This window comes from Aquarana catesbeiana, linkage group LG06 (assembly GCF_042186555.1).
Source record: "Aquarana catesbeiana isolate 2022-GZ linkage group LG06, ASM4218655v1, whole genome shotgun sequence".
NCBI classification, from domain to species: domain Eukaryota; kingdom Metazoa; phylum Chordata; class Amphibia; order Anura; family Ranidae; genus Aquarana; species Aquarana catesbeiana.
In genome coordinates this window covers 107,070,787-107,085,470 of record NC_133329.1, presented here as the reverse complement: position 1 = coordinate 107,085,470, position 14,684 = coordinate 107,070,787, and the positions used below count along the sequence as shown (strand labels likewise).

At 41.9% G+C, this 14,684-nt stretch overlaps 1 protein-coding gene across 3 annotated transcripts in view; it reads right to left on the bottom strand.

Moving 5' to 3' along the window:
* The window catches only part of LOC141148841 (ankyrin repeat and fibronectin type-III domain-containing protein 1-like), a 582,481-nt gene that overhangs the window by 140,929 nt on the left and 426,868 nt on the right, over window positions 1–14,684 (bottom strand). The gene's annotated exons all lie outside the window — the stretch shown is intronic.

Sequence of the window (14,684 nt, the reverse complement as noted above, 5' to 3'; positions counted from 1 at the left end):
GCTGTTCATTCACAGCTTGTTCACACGCATGATCATTGTTTCCGCACTGAATCTTGGGAAGCCTGACACTAAGCTCCCAGGAGACAGTGCGGCGCCAGGGAAAGGCAATAAACATGCCTACACCCATGGGAGGAGAGACAGGAAGTGCCACAATAAAGTACAATATAAAGGTAATTACAGCGATAAAAAAAAAAAAAAACGTGCGGCATTTGAACATCTATGCAATTAACTGAAGGGGGTAAGAATAAGTTAAAAATTTGAGTGGAACCCCGCTTTAAATTGGCCCTAGAATGTCTATGCACATTCCACATACCAGTCCCAAACTTTGCAACTAGAGAGGGTTGTAATAAATATACAGAGAAAATTTTGTGGCAAAGGTTCTGAAGCATATCAGAAATGGCACCCAGAGAGCTAGCCCACAGAATCACTGAGAGTTGGAAAAGCCTGAATGGTAAGTTTATTCTTTAGAATCCCCTGCCTAGCAGCACTAGGGTTCTTGGTTCGCATCCTAACCAGGCCACATTGAGTTTGCATGTTCTTCCTGTGCTTGTGGGAGTTTACTTCAGGAACTACTGTTTCCTCCCATACATTAAAGACAAGCTGGTAGATTAATTGGCCCTTGTAGGTGTGTACCAATTGGCTATGTGCATGTTATAATGTTCTGCATGTTGACCCATTACTGAGCAATTGGGGAGGGTGGAGCAAAGACCTGGTGACCTACCTTTTAGAAAAAATTGGGCAAGAAAATACTATGGAATAGACTCTGAAGCATCAGACATGGTGCCCGGAGAGCTGGCCCGTAAAATTGCAGTCGGATATGACTACAGGGATATATACATACATACATACACACACGAAAATTGTATTTATGGAACATAGGTTGAAGGATCCTAGCACATTCAAAATACAAGACCACACTTTAAAATATTACATCAAACTAAATGCTGGGTCAGTCCTTCCTGACTACATTCGGCTTCATTTTAAAGCTAGTGTTATGTATAAAGGGGAGGAAGAACTCCATCACAAAGGGTTTGTTTCATAGAAGAGACAGATGTATATACACCAGACAGAATTTCTTTCTGCGTGTGGTGCGGTGCACTGACCTCACGAACACGTTTATTACACAGCTGTGTCACAACACGTCTCCTCCTTCAGAGAAATGTTATTGTAACCCTGGCACCCTTAATCTGAACGTTAAGAACCCACCTTTGATTTACAGTAGCCAGCAAAGCCATTTTTTTTAGAATCATTAACTAGCTAAGTGCTGGACTACATTGTCAAAGGTTTAGCGAAAGAGTCTGCTTTGAGCGAGGCCTTGTGGAGTTAATGGTACAAACATATCTTAGTAAAAACGTATCCCCATGCAAGAATTTGCTCTGGAGACTGCACCACTTGAAATTCTTTAAATACAGAGCTGGAGACAGGCAAGAATGCTGCGGACTGTCTCTAGTGTAGGGAAACAAACCCATACTTGTTGGATCTCTACAGCGCAAAACGTTCAACTGAATGGCCGATCTGGAGTGTTCGCGGCATGGTCGCCGTCATGTGACGGCCACTGACAGGAATATAGCAGGCTGACACTTATAAGCCATCACCCTAAAGTGCCCCCTGCTGCTATTCAGGACTATATAAAGCACCCAATAATGCACTTTTACATTGACCAAGCTAATTGTAGAAGCCATACCCTGTCTGCGGAACAGGTGGCAAATAATCTGGCTAATTGCTGTATATTTTAGTGCACGGTAATGTAGATTGCCTTTCTATGGATGTCCCTTTCCAGCAGAGCTTAATAATTCTCCTTCTCAGACATTGGTTGCTGTCTTTTTCTATAGCCCCGCTATTTCCTCCACCCCTCCCTTCTCTTCCCTCGTGGCCAGTACAAGTTCATGCTAAATATGGCTACTTTCATTCTCCAGAGTGAAACTTGAACCTCGGCACCAGGCTGACTGGAATCAGCACAGGGTCGGGGTTACAAGGGCCGCACATTCCCAGTCCATACACTCCCCTAACCCAGCTTGCTGGGTCTCTCAGTGTTCGCTCCACATTTTCCATCATAAAAGACATTTCCATGGCCTAGGGCGATAGCGAGCGTTCTATTCTCTGCAGGACTGCACTATCCTTTCTTTCTGAAAGGGTCGGTTTAATGGATCTCCAGGTTATAGGACACACAGGAAACACAATAGAGACATTCAAGGCTAATCCATTCAGTGTGCTTCTCCTGTGTATGCAGCACGTTTTTTATAAGTCATGTTACTTAACCAGTCTGCAACAATATACTGATTTGTTATTGATCTTATTTGTAGCAATGGTATTACGTACTATATAAATGTTTATACCAGATGCAACATAAAGGCCTACTCTGGATCTCCTATATTGGCTGCATTTGTGTTTGTCAGCCAGGGTGCCATTTGGGTTTCAGTAGGGTGCCATGAGCATCAGGCAGAGCTTGCTCTGGATCAGCATCATAAGTTGCCATGGTTGTGTTGATGGGCCGGCCGCCAGCACCATAACAACCAATGACATTCTTTGGCCAGGACACACAATGTTATTTGTTGCTATGGTGCTGGCGGGCAGGCTGATCCAGGGCAGGAGACATGCAATGCCACCCCAGCATTCAGGAGAAGACAGAAGTCCACTTTTAATGAACAGAAAGGCCTCTCATCACAATAGAGCCCTTGCCTACATATCAGAGTCTCAGACTTGAAGGGAGGACTGTGATCTGATGGGGAGACCTCTGACATGATGGGAGATTTCTGATGTGAAGGAGGGCTTTGATGTGATGGTGGGGACTTTGGTGTGAAGGGAAGCTCTGGTGCAAAAGGGGGAACTTCTGATGTGATGGTGGGACCTTTGATGTGATAGGGAAACATCTGAAGTGGAACTTCCGATGTCAACTTAATTTCATCAAGGAGGTTGTGTGCATCATCCCAGGTTCAGGTTTCCAATTGATAAGTAACATTTACATTTTTAGACTGGGGTGTCTCAAGATTTTGCATACTTTTAATGTAAAGGAAATTTGCCATGATAGAAATATGTGGTTTTCCACTGCCTTCCACAAATGCTAGTTGCTTACCTGTCAAGAATCCAGAAAAAGCTGCCATAAGTGAAGCCAGAACTTCTTATCTGCATACTTCTGTATATTTTCTGAGTCAGTGACTCAGAAAATATTGAAACAAGAGGCTCAGCATGACAGTCAGGCAACGAGCATTTTCAGAAAGCGGTAAGGCATGGCAGCTTTTCTAATTTTATGTGTGCATATATGTGGGAGGGGTGGGGGTGCTGGACCACTGAACATCAATGCTGGGGGGGGGGGGGGGTATTTTTACACCCAGCTACTAGAATGCTAAATGGAGGGTACACTTATGGCAATGACACCAATGGGGTGATACTCCAACACTCTACACCATTCTCTGTGAAGCAACACCCCTTTATTTTCCATGCCTCTTCTTGATACCATCAATGCATCCCCTTTTTTTCACAAACCTTGGTAACCATGCGAGACATAGCATCTGTGAGTGCCTGCACATTGGGCAGATTGATCTCTGCAAAAAAGTGCAATTATACATACAACTGCTGATATCTGCCCTCCCCCAGCTTATTATACTCCACACCCCCATGCATGCATGATATATAATTTCATGATAACGAAAAATTGATTTATGGGGAGGGTGTAAATAAAATATACACCCCCAGTTGCCAGATATGCTAGTTATTTCACTAGGACAAATCCTGCATGCTGGTCAACTGTGTTTTGGGAACAACAAAGCATGTGGCCCTGCATTCTCTCGGCATGCAATCCTGCAAGACAAGGATTCCCAACTCCCCCTGTCTCCTTCCATCCTTATTCCCCGTATACACGGGTCGGATTTTCCAACGGAAAATGTTCGATGGGAGCTTGTTGTCGGAAATTCCGACCGTGTGTAGGCTCCATCGGACATTTTCCGTCGGAATTTCTGACAAACAAAATTTGAGATCTGGATCTCAAATTTTCCAACAACAAAATCCATTGTCGTAAATTCCAATCGTGTGTACACAATTCCGACGCACAAAGTTCCACGCATGCTCAGAATCAAGCAGAAGAGCCGCACTGGCTATTGAACTTTATTTTTCTTTGATTGTCGTACGAGTTGTAGATCACCACGTTCTTGACGTTCAGAATTTCCTACAACATTTGTGTGACCGTGTGTATGCAAGACAAGTTTGAGCCAACATCTGTCAGGTTTTAGCTGTTGTCTATGTCCCTGTTAAAAAGATTATGCTCACTTACTGTGTCAGTAATTGACCATAGGGCAAAAGTTACTAATGTTGTTTCTATGAAATCAGTCCTGACTCCTGAAAGGAAGCCAGTAGGTGATGCAAGCCACCAGTGTCCATGCATAAGTACTGAGTAGGTTTTGTATAAAGGTATTAGGCTAGCACTAACAACAAAAGATCTAAAGTAAAGGTAAGGGCTAACACCTTAAATAACAGCAGAAATATGAGTATGAGGTGTTTTACCTGCCAGAACAAGTGTAAAGCTGACCATACACTGCACATTTCACCCAGTTACTAATGAACCAAACAAAATTACCTCATCGGGTGTCCCTGCCGACCCCGCTCTGTTTGACAAAAGTCGATTGTTTGATGAACTTTTGTCAAAGGGCCCTGGAAATTTCTCAGGGAAACAATGGGTACATCCAATCAGATGCAGCCACTGTGCAGACATTTTGATGGCCGGTTGTACCAGCCATCAAAATTTAATAGCCTCCTCAGAAGATGAATTCATCTGCACTATAAGGTCATCTTTATTTTTTTCGGCTAATTTTCAAATGGAGTACCTCTTGTTATTCAGCACTGAGATTCTGACCCCACTTTTCTCTACTGCAGTTAAAGCAATAGAGCTTGGTCGAGTACTGTAATCTTGTAATTGGATAGTGGAATAACAGCAAAACACCAAGAAGGTCAACCCTGGGTTCTCTCTGCACACTCTGTAATGTATTAGATGTTCTGTTTCTTTCTTTACTGTGCAGAGAAATACAATAGCTAATACAAATACAGGCTGAGGTACTATGAACTTTTAAGAATATTGTAATGATATTATTTTCTGCCTACTTTCTAACCCAACCTTTCTCAACTTTTTTACCCCAGAGGAGCCCTTGGAATTCATCATCAGGTCTCAAGGAACCCCTGAAAAAAACAATTCATTGAGGGTCAGTAGGAAAGATGCCCTTTATATTGATGGTCAGTGGGAAGAATGTGCCCCCTACAGCACTGGTCAGAATGCCACCTTTTTAGACAGCTAAAAAGATCATTTGGCATTGACCCTAGAACTAAGCATACAAAAAAAAAAATAATTTTCAGGTCTCAGGGAACCCCTGCTAAGATTAGTCCACTAGGGTCATTAAGAAAATGCTTCTAACATTGGTGTTTAGTGAGAAGAATGCACACCTACAGTGGTGAATATAATGCCACCCCTACAGTCAGCTAAAAAGATCATCAGTGTCCTGCTACTGGCTTCACCAAGTGGGGGCAGATCTGATAGTATGAAGGCACAATTAGATAGGAAATCAATATCCATAACTCAAGGAACCCCCAGTACCAATGCCTCATACATTGGTGGTCAGTGAGAAGAATGCCTCTTGACAGTGCTGACTAGAATGCCAACCTTACAACCATCAGTGTCCTGCTACAGGCTCTACCAAGTGGGGATGGACCTGGAAATATGAGGGCACCATCAGATAGGAAGTCAATTAACCACAACTGAAGGAATCGCTAGCACTAATGCCCCCTGCATTGGTGATCAGTGGGAAGAATATCCCCATTACAGTGGTGGGCAGAATACCAGCCTTATAGACAGCTAAACAGACCATATATGTCAGGCAGCTGGCTCTGCCAAATGGCACAGGCCCCTGAACTATGCACACACCATCAAATGGGACATCAATTAACCATAGCTCAGGAAACCCCTAGCAACCTCTTGACGAACCTCAAAGTTCCACGGAACCCTGGTTAAGAATGGCCTCAGCAAGGGTAAATTGGCCTAACAAGTCCTGTTACTGGTGCCCAAACATCAACAAACAGATACACAAAGGACATGCACAAACATGCATATACCATAAATGAAAGGAATAACGTTTGTCACAGCACACATACAAAAATTCTGAACTCTGGAACTCTCCAGACAGACCAGCAGTTTAGGCATACGAAAAAAAAAAACACCACATTTTTAAGGAGAAAAGTTCAGGGCATAGAGGAAATGTCTGCAATTAAATAAATGACACAGAAGAGCTGTCAGCTGTACCTGTCAAAGCATTTATTAATGTGTGCTGAAAAACAAGTCTCTGCTCCTGTCTGCATACTAAAAATATGTATAGCAGCAAATCATGCTACCAGTTTTTCCCTTGGATATTTTCCATAGTGAATTATGGAACCTCTGCGTCTATCTTTCTCTTTTTACACCTGAAAAAAAAACAGGAATGTCAAATATTTATTGGGAAACTAACATTTCTTTGCTTGTAGCATACACTTTTGTAAAAACAAGTCACTTACTAAGGAGAGGAGGTCTTAGGGTACTCATCGTGACTGAGGAGACTGTTGTAGGTATCTCTATGGTGACAGGAGCAGCCGGAGCCAGCAGATTAATATGCAAGGAGTCAAGGCCATCAGGGACATGCTTGGAAGCGACAGGGTGGGGTTAGGAGTGGACAGGGAGACAAGACACCCCACCTTCTGACCAACGTCTCTCTCCAGTGAAACATATCTGACCCCACGTGAAGTGGTAAATGACTCTAATTAGTCTCCCTGTCCTAGATACCTCCAGAACAGCAGAACTATTTAAAGAAGAGAATATGATCACAAAAATATTTTTCCCTGACAGTTCTTCGGGGTAATGCACACTTCTTAACTCTTCATGACCCAGAGGAAAAGCTTGTAATCTGACCACTGTATTAAGCAAGGCATAGCTAAAAACCCTACTGAGGAATTAAAGTGGAACTTTAGTCAGAAAATTAAGTCTTGATAGCTCACTCCAGGCTGGCCGCTTTTGTAGGTATAGCTATATAAAACATTAAAAATAAGAGTCTATACTGTTTAAAATCCAGTAATACACTCAGTAATACACTGTCTAACCCTGTTCTGCACATAACCAGTTGCTCTCTATTCTCGGCACTGTGCCAAAAATCAGAGCCACTAGAGGCCAATCAGCTGACTGCTTTAAGATTTACTGCTGCTGAAGGGGGAAGAAAGCAACAGGAATGACACAGATTGTGTGGAGGGAACAGAGATTGGGGAAGGAGAAAAGGAAAGTAGGAGAGGTGACAGGTCAAATTCTGCTGCCAGGGAGACACGAAAGAATACTTATAAGAATAGTGTCTTATCTTCTCTCCTTAATATTCGGCAGCCTGTGAACCTCAGCACTGTGAAGTTTCTGTCAGCCTTCCTCTCTAGCTAAACTAAGACATACAATCAAGACGGGAAAAGTGCATACTTTAATTACAGAAAGTGACATATCATTTTAGAGACCATCGAGAGAGGGAGAGATTCCAATAAGGAAGTGACTGCTCTGGACTTCAAAAACTTGGTGACTTCTAGCAAGAAGAGACAGGATTTGCTGGAAGCAAATTACGATACACACTCATTTTGGTAGCATAATTATTAATGTGGAATGTATGTTTTTTTGTTAAAGAACATTAATTGTTATTAAACTGTTATAAGTAAAGTTCCGCTTTAAGAAGGAATATAAGGAGAGCTGGAGAAGGTGGTGACCAATGAACTAAAGACCCCATTAAATAAATAGATAAGCACTAAGGAGTCACAAGACAGACAATTGGACAGGTCAATCCAGACTTTGCTTATCTCTGAACATTGGCTCTTCTTTGAAGAGGTTTTATAACATCTTGAACATACATTTTGAAAAAGTGTATAAAATGGCACCTCTTAATAGAACACCATTTAACATTGCACTTTAATCTGCAAACATAAATATATTTATATTTCAATATTTTTGATTGAAGTAACAAAATAATATCATATAAAGCATAATCTTTGTATTTAAATGATGATTCCACAGAGCAGCCTTCTCTGTAATGGCATATTCATGTCCAGCCACATCTATATTGACTCCACTTGCAGTCCATGAGCACCACTGTATAACCATTAAACTACCCATACCCACATGGATTGTGCTATCCAACAATTCTGGCCTGATCTGCAACACCTTTACCCACCCAAAGTGATGCACAGAGGACAAAAAAATAAATTGTACGTAGCTGACCACACACGCCTACAGAACACAGCGGACAGGCACAATAAGGTCTAGGAGGAATGGCACCAGAAAGAAATTCCATCCTAGCAGATCTTATGCTCTGCTCCAGATATCTTGCCCTTATGAATGTCCTCAGGGCCCAGGATGTGGAGAGATGTGGACTTGCTCCCCTTCTCTTTTCTCTTTTTTTTTTTCTTCTTCCTGGTTCTTTCTGTTTTTCCTTTCTCTCCACCTCTTTCTCCTCTCAGTTTTTTACATGGCTGTACTGACAATTCAGTTACTCATGATAATCACCGGGAAGGTACTATCCACGGTCCTTGGTTATCTCTAGAAGCTGTTGGATACATTAGGCTGTTTAATGATCAGATCACATGTGAGAGTGATCAATAGGTCTTACATGCTCCTATAGTCTGTTTTCTATGGAAATTATTATCTCTTGATACCATGACCTTTGTAACCTTCCTTCGAGCTTCACTACTTTGCTAATAGTGAGTTATGTGCATATTTTCTGATATCTGTATTTAAAAAAAATGTTCAATAATAATTGCTATTAATAAAAAAAAAAAAATTCATTAAGAATTTCTTGTATATACTCTGTAAGTACCTGACCAACACATCTATATGAGCTTGTTGAACATCCCATTACAAACCATGGACCAACATATAGAGGACCCCCTTTGCTGCTAGAACAGCCTTCTCTCATCTAGGAAAGCTTTCCACAAGATTTTGGAGTGTGTCTGTAGGAATTTGTGTCCATTCAGTCAAAAGAGCATCTGTGAGGTCAAGTACTGATGTACAGTACCTGTCTAGAATGTGGACGAGAAGCCCTGACTCACAATCGGCATTCCAATTTATTGCAAACATGTTTTGCAGGATTGAGGTCAGGGTTTTGTAAAGGCCACTAAAATTCCTCTATGCCAGGGATCTCCAAACTTTCTAAACAAAGGGCCAATTTATTGTCCTTCAGACTTTAGGAGGACCGGACTGTGGCCAGCAGGAGTGAAAATTTTTCTGGCATCAGTGGGAGTAAACTTTGCCACATTTAGTATTAAGGGGAGGAATAGTTTCCCATTTTTGGTATCATAGGGAGGAACAGTGTGCCTCACTATTGGTGTCAGTGGGAGGAATGGTGTCCCATTGTTGGCGTAAGATGGCAGAATAGTATCTTGTATCAGTGGGAGGAATGGTGCCCCAAGGGCCAAATAAAGGCAAGCAAAGGGCTGCATCCAGCTCCCAGGCTGCAATTTGAAGACCACTGCTCTATACCAAACTAATGAAATCTAAACACTTTTGGGCATATAGGAAGGTGTAATGATTCACAAACGTTTGGCCATACAAATGTATAATCCGATGCGGCATAGGTTTGATGTATTTTTTATTTTTTTTGGCCCTGTTTGATATCTAACTGGGTTTCCATTATCCTTAAACAATGTCAATGGCTCATACAATAGCCAATTGGATTTTAGTTATTTTCACTACAGCTGAATAATGACAATTTCCAATTTTGAACAAGACCTGTTCCCTGTATTATCCTCAACAAACAGGATCTTTAGTAGAGAGTAAAATACACTGCAGGCCCACGCATACTGTAGTTGGTAAACCGTCCTTCCTGTTAAATGTTTACAGTTTGCAGAGATTACAATAAAGTCAATGCAGAAAATGTGTCAGATGCCTGTCCACAAAGGCATCTCCAGACGAAGACTGCCAGTCTGCCAGCCAGATTGTATAACAGTGACACAATCTGTTCAATAGCCACACATTTACTGTCTGTGACTGTTCTATGCCTATACACATAATAGTGCTGATATTAATGCTCCCTTAAGGCTGAGATTCCAACTAAGCAGTTAAAAAACTCCCATTGCTCTATGGGTACATATTTAAAGTAAAGCATTACATATTATATTTTCCTATTTGAAAAAAAGGGCATCCAAGAGGTGCTGGGACTTTGATATGAGTTTAAAGTGGTTGTAAAGGCAGAAGGTTTGTAAAGCCTTCTGTGTGCAGCAGCCTCCCCAGCACCCCCTAATACTTACCTAAGGTCTCTCTCTGTCCAGCGATGTCCACAAATCCCGCGGCTGTCCAAGACTCTCCTTCCTGATTGGCTGGGACACAGCAGCAGCACCATAGGCTCCCGCAGCTTTCAATCAAAGTCAGTTAAGCAATTAGGAAACAGAGGGGGCAGGGCCAAACGTGAGCTCCGTGTCTGAATGGACACACTGAGCTGCGGCTCAGCTTGGGTGCCCCATAGCAAGCTGCTTGCTGTGGGGGCACTTGACAGGAGGGAGGGGCCAGGAGCAGCAAAGAGGGACCCGAGAAGAGGAGGATCCAAGCTGCTCTGTGCAAAACCAGGACACAGAGTAGGTAAGTATAACATGTTTGTTATTTTTAAAGAAAAAAAAAACGTGACCTTAGTATCACTTTTAGTATAACTACTTTCCACCTATGCCAATTCTGACATTTCATCCATACATATAAAAATCATAATTTTGTTGCTAGAACGTTACTGAGAACCCCCAAACACACACACACACACACACACACACACATATATATATATATATTTATTTATTTATTTTAGCAGGGACCTTATAGAATAAAATGGTGGTCGTTGCATTGTTATGTCAGATTATAAGAGTCAGAAATGCTTGATAAACCCAAAGACAGGAATTCTAAATACTGTCCCTCCTTCAATTAATGGAGAATAGTGGCAAGGCTCATGGTATAGGATTTTGCATCTTAGTAGACATGAATGAAGGAAGAAAGACCCACATAGCTTAAACTGTATAAACATTTATTAAAACACAAAGAATGCTAATAACTCATATTAAGATGAATAAAATCCAGCATGAAAATGGAGATACTTGTTCCCAGGAAACAATTGGAAATCTCACAGATTTCACAGACGTAGACTCTGCCCTACATGTTTCGTCAAAAATAACGTCATCAGGGGCGTCAAGTGTATCAAGCGTTTCTGACTCTTATAATCTAGAGCATCGTTTCTCAAACTTTTTTCAGTCAAGGCACCCTTTGAAATTATGGACAATCTCAAGGCACCCTTTAAAATTATGGACAGTCTCAAGGCACACCATTTGAAAATGTAAAAAACTATTCTAATAGTTTTACATAATGTGGCAGCATCAACACACGTAGGACACCCAACATTAAGGTGATTATTCAAAGCAAATGTATTTTTGCACACTGGTACTGACTAGTATTGCAATGTTTCTCTTTTCCCTCAGTTTCTCTTCCTTACCCAGCTAATGTGACCCCAGTGCTGATGGAGAGGGGCAGGGGAGGGTCAAACAAGGATGCCGTGCAGGCGGTCAACACCCTTCTTATCAACACTGATGACATCACTGATTGTTAGAACGCCAGTGGCTGGAAGGTTGAAATGGTGCACAATAAAAACCCGTGGCTTTGTGTAACTAAAAGGCAGGCTTGATCCACCTGCTGTATACATTTTTAGGCATTTTGCCCAGGCACACCTGAAGAAACCTCAAGGCACCCTGGTTAAAAAAGGCTGATCTAGAGTCCAGTGTTTCCGGTAAGAAGGCATTTTGTTCATTTTTTCGGTGGTGGCACATCTGGGTGATCCACTCACGGAACAATTATGTTTATCCATGCTGGATGCACTTTTAAAGAACTGTTGTAATTTGCACTTCGTTTTCACCACCATTGACTATTTATGAACTCTCGTTATACATTGATTATGCATTTATTGTGATTTGCACTTTACTTTCACCACTATGAACTATTTATGAACTTTCATTATACATTGATTATGCATTTTTTTTTCTGTCACTTTTTTATTTACATGTTTTAATATTCATTTAATATGCAACTCTATGCTTATATTCACTGTCCACAATCCAACCTATTGTGTTGTTGCCAGCAGCTTTTCTGGTCCCACCTGTGCAGAAATTTGGTGGTTTATATTTTTCTCCAAAGATTGCTGGCAAGATGTGGCATGCACTCACCAATGCCTGCCAGAAGGCATTGTCTCAGAGTTTATACACTCCATTCTGAGAAGTATTTGGTGTACTGCCTTCAGAGTCTGTCTTATCATATTATACAATTGGACCCTGCTATACACACATTTCATCTAATTGCTTTGAGAAATGGTTAAGCAATCTCCTGCATATAGTTTATATTGGTGGGTCCTGGCTTGATGTGGATGGACCTCCGCTATTCACTTAACTGGCATCATTCAGATGCTGCATAAAGCGTTTGTGAATGCTGGGGTTTTCAACCCTCAAGAAGTCAGCTACCAAGGCAAAAGTGGCATGGATTATACAATATATCATCTGTGGGCCGAGACTACGGAGCAGGAAAGCAGAGGCTTGGTAAATGAAACATGGCACTGTCATGAGAGGTAGGTGAGCAAAAAAAAGACAAGAGTGTATAGCAAAATATTACAGTTCTTCCTTAAAGCATATCTAAACCAAGAACAAAAATGTAATGTATTGCAGCTTACCAGTCATTAGCTGTGGTGGCTGCATTTGTTTTCTTTTTTTCAGGATAAGAACATTTTCTTCAAGTACAGAAAAATACTTGTTGATCCTGATAGGAATCCGTAATCCTTGTGGTTTCCTGTGCACAGAACTGAAATTTGAAACAAAGTTGGAATCTTTCCAAGCTATCTTCTGTGCACCACTGCTATCCATCCTCTGGATGTAATGGAGATGGGTGGAAGGTATTTGTAGACTAAATCAGGAGAGCAGCCTATAGCAAAACTCTGCTCCTCTATACGAAGAATTTGATAAGTGAGTATTGTCATCTAGGATAGTTGGCGTGTTAGTGGCAACATCAGCAGATGAAAATTAATTAAACAAAAACCTTAAAAAAAATAAACAAATGCAGCCACCACATCTAAGAACTGGCAAGCTGTAGTATATAAACATTTTTTGGGTGTAGACACACTTTATATTTGGGTTACTGCTCTGAAACCTCAACCCTAGGGTAAAGGTGATCATTTAGTACCAGGTCCACTCTGTTTACTTCCTGGGGGGTTTCTTCTTCCAGTCATCCACATCACTGCTTGAATGACGTGGACAATTCCCATTGACCAGCCAGTGGTGGGGACCTCTTAGAAACCAGAAGAGATCTGACGTCAGACTGAATGGAGTGAAGGTGACTGGATGGCTGCTCACGCAGATGGAAAATGCATCAGCAAGTGACCTGGATGGGGTTGCTCGGTTGAGTATAACTGACTTCACCAGATAGGGGAAGCTTTACACCATGCAAAATGTGTTAGAGGGGGTGGGAGGGATGACCAAGAAGAAGATTTTGTCTGGAGTTGGGCTTTAAATAAAAAAAAAAAAGAGGCAGGAGCAACAGATTGTTGAGCGCAATAGGATTGTCAAGAGTAGGCACCTGAGTTTTGTCCCACGTCCGTCCGTATCTGAAGGCTCCGTTCACACTCCCCTACACCCGATGTCCTGCTGCAATTCACAACAATGGAAATACCATTATTCTTCATGGTGCCAGTTCACATCAATGCAACACGGCGCAGTTCGATTTTTGAAAGCTGGTGCTTCCATTGGTGCAGCATAGTGCATTTTTGGTCCTTTAGACTTGGGAGCACATGTACATATGCGTTTTGGTTTGTTTTTGGCAGGGTTTTGTGTTTAAAGCGGACCTTAATCCCTCAGACCATCTAAGGCTCTTTGCACAGTTGCTATCCTGCGCAATATCGGCACTTTGTTTGGCTCTTTATCTTTATTTACACTTTAGGCCTAGGTGAGAATGATGTGTTCTTGCTGCTTCAGTCTCCTGGGATTTCACATCACCTCCTAGGAGTCTGTAGGAGTAGAGAATAACAAAGATCAGTGGATGGAGCTATGGTCATCATCGGAGACTGGCTGACTGAACCCATAAGAGGCAGGCGATGGCTTCCAATGACTGAGAAGAACCAAGTCGTCGGTTCAGGAGCTAGGCGGATGCACCTGTTCAGCGGATCGCAGCAGGACAATGCTGGATCGGTTTGACAGGTGAATATTTGACAACACTGTATAATAGGTAAATGGAGCTAAAAAAAAAAAAAAATCAGAGGAGTGACGGAAATTCCTTTTTGACAACCAGTCTCCTCCTCCTACAAAAAAAAAATATACACAACAGGGGGTCCAGTCCGTCGTGAAATGTCTCACTGCCTGTGATTAGCGCAGTGCTGACTTCCTGGCGGGCTCTGCATGTGGGCTGTGCAAACACGCCGGAGCTCATCCTTATTAGTAAACGCACAACAATAAAATCAGTCTGTATATGCAGTAAAGCATGCTTGGTTATACTTACTGTGGAACCTAAGGGGTTAATCCTACGTAATTTGTAAAAAGGCTGTTTGATCCTGTCTCCTCTGATCCTCCCCTACTTCCACTGACCCCAAACCATCTTCAGATAGTACAGGGTCTAGGGGACAAGCTGCACATGCTCAGGTTGGTGCGTATTG